This window comes from Arachis stenosperma, chromosome 9 (genome assembly GCF_014773155.1).
Source record: "Arachis stenosperma cultivar V10309 chromosome 9, arast.V10309.gnm1.PFL2, whole genome shotgun sequence".
In the NCBI taxonomy this organism is placed as follows: domain Eukaryota; kingdom Viridiplantae; phylum Streptophyta; class Magnoliopsida; order Fabales; family Fabaceae; genus Arachis; species Arachis stenosperma.
This window is the reverse complement of record NC_080385.1, coordinates 73,892,553-73,901,058: the sequence shown is the minus strand read 5'-3', so window position 1 is coordinate 73,901,058 and position 8,506 is coordinate 73,892,553. Positions and strand designations below refer to the sequence as shown.

General features: G+C 39.4%; 1 non-coding gene across 1 annotated transcript; it reads left to right on the top strand.

Moving 5' to 3' along the window:
* Positions 1–5,062: 5,062 nt before the first annotated feature.
* Positions 5,063–5,170, top strand: LOC130952685 (small nucleolar RNA R71). The gene has a single exon (XR_009074863.1). It is a non-coding gene; the product is annotated as a small nucleolar RNA R71 (small nucleolar RNA).
* The last annotated feature ends 3,336 nt before the right edge of the window (positions 5,171–8,506 follow it).

Genomic DNA, 8,506 nt, shown 5'->3' with positions numbered 1-8,506 from the left:
TAAGAGAGCTCCAATTGGGCTTCTGTAGCTCCAGAAAATCCCCTTCGAGTGCAGGGAGGTCAGAATCCAACAGCATGTGCAGTCCTTTTTCAGCCTCTGGATCAGATTTTTGCTCAGGTCCCTCAATTTCAGCCAGAAAATACCTAAAATCACAGAAAAATACACAAAATCATAGTAAAGTCCAGAAAAGTAAATTTTAAATAAAAAATAATAAAAATATAATAAAAACTAACTAAAACATACTAAAAATAATGCCAAAAAGCGTATAATTATCCGCTCATCACAACACCAAACTTAAATTGTTGCTTGTCCCCAAGCAACTGAAAATCAAATAGGATAAAAAGAAGAGAATATACAATGAATTTCAAAAACATCTATGAAGATCAGTATTAATTAGATGAGCGGGGCTTTTAGCTTTTTGCCTCTGAACAGTTTTGGCATCTCACTTTATCCTTTGAAGTTCAGAATGATTGGCTTTTATAGGAACTCAGAATCCAGATAGTGTTATTGATTCTCGTAGTTAAGTATGAAGATTCTTGAACACAGCTACTTTATGAGTCTTGGCCGTGGCCCAAAGCACTCTGTTTTCCAGTATTACCACCGGATACATCCATGCCACAGACACATAACTGGGTGAACCTTTTCAGATTGTGACTCAGCTTTGCTAGAGTCCCTAATTAGAGGTGTCTAGGGTTCTTAAGCACACTCTTTTTGCTTTGGATCACGACTTTAACCGCTCAGTCTCAAGTTTTCACTTGACACCTTCACGCCACAAGCACATGGTTAGGGATAGCTTGGTTTAGCCGCTTAGGCCAGGATGTTATTCCTGTAGGCCCTCCTATCTACTGATGCTCAAAGCCTTGGATCCTTTTTATTACCCTTGTCTTTTGGTTTAAAGGGCTATTGGCTTTTTCTGCTTGCTCTTTTTTTTTGAATTCACTACTTTTTCTTGCTTCAAGAATCATCTTTATGATTTTTCAGATCCTCAGTAATATGTTTCCTTTTTCATCATTCTTTCAAGAGCCAACAATTTTAACATTCATGAACAACAAATTCAAAAGACATATGCATTGTTCAAGCATACATTCAGAAAACAAAAGTATTGCCACCACATCAAAATAATTAATCTGTTATAAAATTTGAGATTCATGCAATTCTTCTCTTTTTCAATTAAGAACATTTTTCATTTAAGAAAGGTGATGGATTCATAGGACATTCATAACTTTAAGGCATAGACACTAAGACACTAATGATCACAAGACACAAACATATATAAAACATAAAGCATAATTTTCGAAAAACAGAAAAATAAAGAACAAGGAGATTAAATAATGGGTCCACCTTAGTGATGGTGGCTTGTTCTTCCTCTTGAAGATCTTATGGAGTGCTTGATCTCCTCAATGTCTCTTCCTTGCCTTTGTTGCTCCTTTCTCATGATTCTTTGATCTTCTCTAATTTCATGGAGGAGGATGGAATGTTCTTGGTGCTCCACCCTTAGTTGTCCCATGTTGGAACTCAATTCTCCTAGGGAGGTGTTGATTTGCTCCCAATAGTTTTATGGAGGAAAGTGCATCCCTTGAGGCATCTCAGGGATTTCATGATGAGGAATTTCCTCATGTCCATGAGTGGGATCTCTTGTTTGCTCCATCTTCTTCTTCGTGATGGGCTTGTCCTCATCAATGAGGATGTCTCCCTCTATGTTAATTCCAACTGAATTACAGAGGTGACAAATGAGATGAGGGAAGGCTAACCTTGCCAAGGTAGAGGACTTGTCCGCCATCTTATAAAGTTCTTGGGATATAACCTCATGAACTTCTACTTCCTCTCCAATCATGATGCTATGAATCATGATAGCCCGGTCTACAGTAGCTTCGGACCGGTTGCTAGTGGGAATGATTGAGCGTTGGATAAACTCCAACCATCCCCTAGCCACGGGCTTGAGGTCATGCCTTCTCAGTTGAACCAGCTTCCCTCTTGAATCTCTTTTCCATTGAGCGCCCTCTTCACAAATGTCTATGAGGACTTGGTCCAACCTTTGATCAAAGTTGACCCTTCTAGTGTAAGGGTGTTCATCTCCTTGAATCATGGGCAAGTTAAATGCCAACCTTACATTTTCCCGACTAAAATCTAAGCATTTCCCCAGAACCATTGTAAGCCAATTCTTTGGGTCCGGGTTCACACTTTGATCATGGTTCTTGGTGATCCATGCATTGGCATAGAACTCTTAAACCATTAGGATTCCAACTTGTTGAATGGTGTTGGTAAGAACTTCCCAACCTCTTCTTCGGATCTCATGTCGGATCTCCAGATATTCACTCATTTTGAGTTTGAAAGGGACCTCGGGGATCACCTTCTTCATGGCTACAACTTCATAGAAGTGGTCTTGATGCACCCTTGAGATGAATCTCTCCATCTCCCATGACTCGGAGGTGGAAGCTGTTGCCTTCCCTTTCCTCTTTCTAGAGGTTTCTCCGGCCTTAGGTGCCATAAATGGTTATGGAAAAACAAAAAGCAATGCTTTTACCACACCAAACTTAGAAGGTTTGCTCGTCCTCGAGCAAAAGAAGAAAGAAAGGAGTAGAAGAAGAAGAAAATGGAGGAGATGGATGGGGCTTTGTGGTTCGGCCAAGGGGGAGAAGTAGTGTTTAGGTTGTGTGAAAATGAAGGAGTGAAGAAGGGTTTATATAGGGGTGGAGAGAGAGGTAGGTTTCGGCCATTATGGGTGGGTTTGGGAGGAAAAGTGGTTTGAATTTGGATGGTGGAGTAGGTGGGGTTTTATGAAGAATGGATGTGAGTGGTGAAGAGAATTGTGGGATTTGATAGGTGAGGGGTTTTCTTGGGGAAGAGGTATTGAGGTGATTGGTGAATGGGTGAAGAAAAGAGAGAGTGGTGGGGTAGGTAGGGATCCTGTGGGGTCCACAGATCCTGAGGTGTCAAGGATAGCTCATCCCTGCACCAAGTAGTGTGTAAAACGCCCTTTCTGCCAATCCTGGCGTTAAATGCTGGGCTGCTGCCCTTTTCTGGCATTAAACGCCAGGCTGCTGCCCTTTTTTGGCGTTAAAGCCAGTCTGGTGCCCCTTTCTAGCGTCAAACGCCCAGAATGGTGCCAGACTAGGCGTTAAACGCCTATTTGCTGCCCTTACTGGCGTTTAAACGCCAGCAAGTTTTTCCTCCAGGGTGTGCTATTTTTCTTTCTGTTTTTCATTCTATTTTTGCTTTTTCAATTGTTTTTGTGACTTCACATGATCATCAACCTATAGAAAACATAAAATAACAATGGAAAATAGATAAATATAACATTGGGTTACCTCCCAACAAGCGCTTCTTTAATGTCAGTAGCTTGACAGAGGGCCCTCATGGAGCCTCACAGGTGTTCAGAGTAATGTTGGAACCTCCCAACACCAAACTTAGAGTTTGAATGTGGGGGTTCAACACCAAACTTAAAGTTTGGTTGTGGCCTCCCAACACCAAACTTAGAGTTTGGCTGTGGGGGCTCTGTTTGACTCTGTTTTGAGAGAAGCTCTTCATGCTTCCTCTTCATGGTTATAGAGGGATATCCTTGAGCCTTACACACAAGGGAGTCTTCATTCACTTGAATGATTAATTCTCCTCTGTCAACATCAATCACAGCTTTTGCTGTGGCAAGGAAGGGTCTGCCAAGGATGATGGATTCATCCATACACTTCCCAGTCTCTAGGACTATAAAATCAGCAGGGATGTAGTGGTCTTCAACCTTTACCATGACATCCTCTACAATTCCATAAGCCTATTTCTTTGAATTGTCTGCCATCTCTAGTGAGATTCTTGCAGCTTGTACCTCAAAGATCCCTAGCTTCTCCATTATAGAGAGAGGCATGAGGTTTATGCTTGACCCTAGGTCACACAGAGCCTTCTCGAAGGTCATGGTGCCTAATGTACAAGGTATTGAGAACTTCCCAGGGTCCTGTCTCTTTTGAGGTAATCTCTGCCTAGTCAAGTCATCCAGTTTTTTGGTGAGCAAAGGGGGTTCGTCCTCCTAAGTCTCATTACCAAATAACTTGTCATTTAGCTTCATGATTGCTCCAAGGTACTTAGCAACTTGCTCTTCAGTGACATCTTCGTCCTCTTCAGAGGAAGAATACTCATCAGAGCTCATGAATGGCAGAAGTAAATTCAATGGAATCTCTATGGTCTCAATGTGAGCCTCAGATTCCCATGGTTCCTCATCAGGGAACTCCAAGAACGCTAGTGGACGTCCATTGAGGTCTTTCTCAGTGGGGATCACTGCCTCTTCCTCCTCTCCAGGCTCGGCCATGTGAGACGTGTTTATGGCCTTGCACTCTCTTTTTGGATTCTCTTCTGTATTACTTGGAAGAGTGCTAGGAGGGAGTTCAGTAATTTTCTTACTCAGTTGACCCACTTGTGCCTCCAAGTTTCTAATGGAGGACCTTATTTCAGTCATGAAACTTTGAGTGGTTTTGATTAGATCAGAGACCATGGTTGCTAAGTCAGAGTGGCTTTGCTTAGAATTCTCTGTCTGTTGCTGAGAAGATGATGAAAAAGGCTTGCCATTGCTAAACCTGTTTCTTCCACCATTATTGTTGTTGAAACCTTGTTGATGTCTCTGTTGATCCTTCCATGAGAGATTTGGATGATTTCTCCATGAAGAATTATAGGTGTTTCCATAGGGTTCTCCCATGTAATTCACCTCTTCCATTGATGGGTTCTCAGGATCATTAGCTTCTTCTTCAGATGAAGCGTCCTTAGTACTGCCTGGTGCAGCTTGCATTCCAGACAGACTTTGAGAAATCATATTGACTTGCTGAGTCAATATTTTGTTCTGAGCCAATATGGCATTCAGAGCATCAATCTCAAGAACTCCTTTCTTCTGATTCGTCCCATTGTTCACAGGATTCTTTTCAGAAGTGTACATGAATTGGTTATTTGCAACCATTTTAATGAGTTCTTGAGCTTCTACAGGCGTCTTCTTCAGATGAAGAGATCCTCCAGCAGAGCTGTCTAATGACATTTTGGACAGTTCAGACAGACCATCATAGAAGATACCTATGATGCTCCATTCAGAAAGCATGTCAGAAGGACACTTTCTGATCAATTGTTTGTATCTTTCCCAAGCTTCATAGAGGGATTCACCTTCCTTCTGTCTGAAGGTTTGGACTTCCACTCTAAGCTTACTTAATTTTTGAGGTGGAAATAACTTTGCCAGGAAGGCATTGACTAGCTTTTTCCCAAGAGTTCAGGCTTTCTTTAGGTTGTGAGTCCAACCATGTCCTAGCTCTGTCTCTTACAGCAAAAGGGAAGAGCATAAGTCTGTAGACCTTAGGGTCAACCCCATTGGTCTTGACAGTGTCACAGATTTGCAAGAACTCAGCTAAAAACTGATGAAGATCTTCCAATGGAAGTCCATGAAACTTGCAATTCTGTTGAATTAGAGAAACTAATTGAGGCTTAAGCTCAAACTTACTAATTGAGATACTTCTCCCATAGAAGTCGGGAGTAGGTGCAGTAAAGTCACCAAGCACCTTCCTTGTATTGTTGGCATTGTTGTTGTTTTCGGCTGCCATGGTTTCTTCTTCTTTGAAGAGCTCTGTTAGGCCCTCTAGAGAGAGTTGTGCTTTAGTTTCTCTTAGCTTTCTCTTCAAGGTCCTTTCAGGTTCAAGATCAGCTTCAACAAGAATGCTTTTATCTTTGCTCCTACTCATATGAAAGAGAAGAGAACAAGAAAGTATGGAATCCTATATGTCACAGTATAGAGATTTCTTGAAGTGTCAGAGGAAAAGAAGAATAGAAGGAGGAGGTAGAGATAGAAGAATTCGAACACATAAAGAAGAAGAGAGTTCGAATTGCACCTTGATGAGGAGTCTTAGTCCTTTAAATAGAAGGATGTGAGAAGAGGGGAAGAATTTTCCAAATTAAAGTAAAAGATTTTAAAAGAATTTTGAAAATTGATTGATGATTTTCGAAAACTAAGGGTGGAAAATAAATTAAGTGATTTTTGAAAAAGATTTTGAAATTAGAAATCAAAAAGATATGATTGAAAATTAATTTTGAAAAAGATGTGATTGAAAAGATATGATTAAGAAGATATGATTGTAAATAAAATTAAAAAAAAGAAAGTTTTAAAATTAAAGTTGATTACTTGACTAACAAGAAATTAAAAAATATGATTCTTAAAATTTAAAAATTGATCCTTTCTTAATAGGCAAGTAACAACTTGAAAATTTTGAAGTAAATCATTAATTATAGCAAGGATTTCTGAAAATAGTAAAAAAAAATATATAAAATGGAAAGAAATTGATTTTGAAAAGATATGATTGAAAAGATATGATTTGAAAAAGATTTGATTTTGAAAAATTATGAAAACTTGAAAAAAATTTGAATTAAAAACAAAATCTTCCCTTTAGTGTCATCCTGGCGTTAAACGCCTAGAATGGCATCCATTCTGGCGTTTAACGCCCAAACCTCTACCTTTTTGGGCGTTAAACGCCCAGCCAGGCACCCTGGCTGGCGTTTAAACGCCAGTTTTCCTTCTTCACTGGGCGTTTTGAACGCCCAGCTTTTTCTGTGTAATTCCTCTGCTGAATATTCTCAGTCTTCAATTCTCTGTATTATTGACTTGAAAAGACATAGTTTTAAAAATATCTTTGAATTTTTGATGATGAGAAACAATAAGAATGCAACTAAGATCAAATAAACAATGCATGCAAGACACCAAACTTAGAAGTTTGTATACTAAGGACTATATCAATTTGAAAATGCGTGTAAGAAACAACAAAACACACAAAACAAGAGAATTTAAAGATCAGAGCAAGTAAATCATCAAGAACAACTTGAAGATTAATGAAGACACATGAATGAATTCGAAAAATGCAAGAAGAACAGAAACATGCAATTGACACCAAACTTAAAATTAGACAGCAAACTCAAACAAGAAACATAAAATATTTTTTATTTTTATGATTTTATAAAATTTTTTTTTGTGATTTTTTTTAAATTATATGGAAAAGAAAATAAAGAGATTCAAAATTTTTAATAAGAATTCCAGGAATCATGCAATGTTAGTCTAAAGCTTTAGTCTAAAGAAATTAGACATGGCTAGCCAAGCTTCAGCAGGACATTATATTCAACAGCTAAATTGATGAGAATCAATCAGCTTTTGTGATGATAAGAACATCAGCTTGAAACTCTAGAATTCATTCTTAAAAATTCTGAAGAAAAATACCTAATTTAAGCAACAAGATGAACCGTCAGTTATCCAAACTCGAACAATCCCCGGCAACGGCGCCAAAAACTTGGTGCACGAAATTGTGATCATCAATGGCGCCATCAACATGGTACGCTCAATTGCAATCTCAACTCTTTATCACAACTTTGCACAACTAACCAGCAAGTGCACTGGGTCGTCCAAGTAATAAACCTTACGCGAGTAAGGGTCGATCCCACGGAGATTGTTGGTATGAAGCAAGCTATGGTCATCTTGTAAATCTCAGTCAGGCGGATTCAAATGGTTTATGGAGGGTTAATGATTAAAAGATAAATAAAACATAAAGATAGAGATACTTATGTAATTCATTGGTGAGAATTTCAGATAAGCGAATGGAGATGCTTTGTCCCTTCCGTCTCTCTGCTTTCCTACTGTCTTCGTCCAATCCTTCTTACTCCTTTCCATGCCAAGCTGTATGTTGGGCATCATCATTGTCAATGGCTACAGTCCCGTCCTCTCAGTGAAAATGTTCAACACGCTCTGTCACAGCACGGCTATTCATCTGTCGGTTCTCGATCATGTCGGAAAAGAATCCAGTGATTCTTTTGCGCCTGTCACTAACGCCCCACAATCGCGAGTTTGAAGCTTGTCACAGTCAATCAATCCCTGAATCCTACTCAGAATACCACAGACAAGGTTTAGACCTTCCAGATTCTCAAGAATGGCCGCCAATGGATTCTAGCTTATACCACGAAGATTCTGATTAAGGAATCCAAGAGATATACATTCAAGCCTTGTTTGCATGTAGAACGGAGGTGGTTGTCAGGCACGCGTTCATAAGTGAGAATGATGATGAGCGTCACATAATCATCACATTCATCAAGTTCTTGGGTGCGAATGAATATCTTAGAACAAGAATAAGCTGAATTGAATGAAAAATAGTAGTAATTGCATTAATACTCGAGGTACAGCAGAGCTCCACACCTTAATTTATGATGTGTAGAAACTCCACCATTGAAAATACATAAGTGATAATGGTGATCATTGGCTTCGGCCCCAGAGAGGGAACCAGAAGAACCAAAATGAAAATACAATAGCAAAAGGTCTTATTTATAAAGAACTAGTAGCTTAGGGTTTACAGAAATGAGTAAATGACATAAAAATTCACTTCCGGGCCCACTTGGTGTGTGCTTGGGCTGAGAATTGAAGCTTTCATGTGTAGAAACTTTTCTTGGAGTTAAACGCCAGCTTTTGTGCCAGTTTGGGCGTTTAACTCCAGCTTTTGTGCCAGTTCCGGCGTTAAAC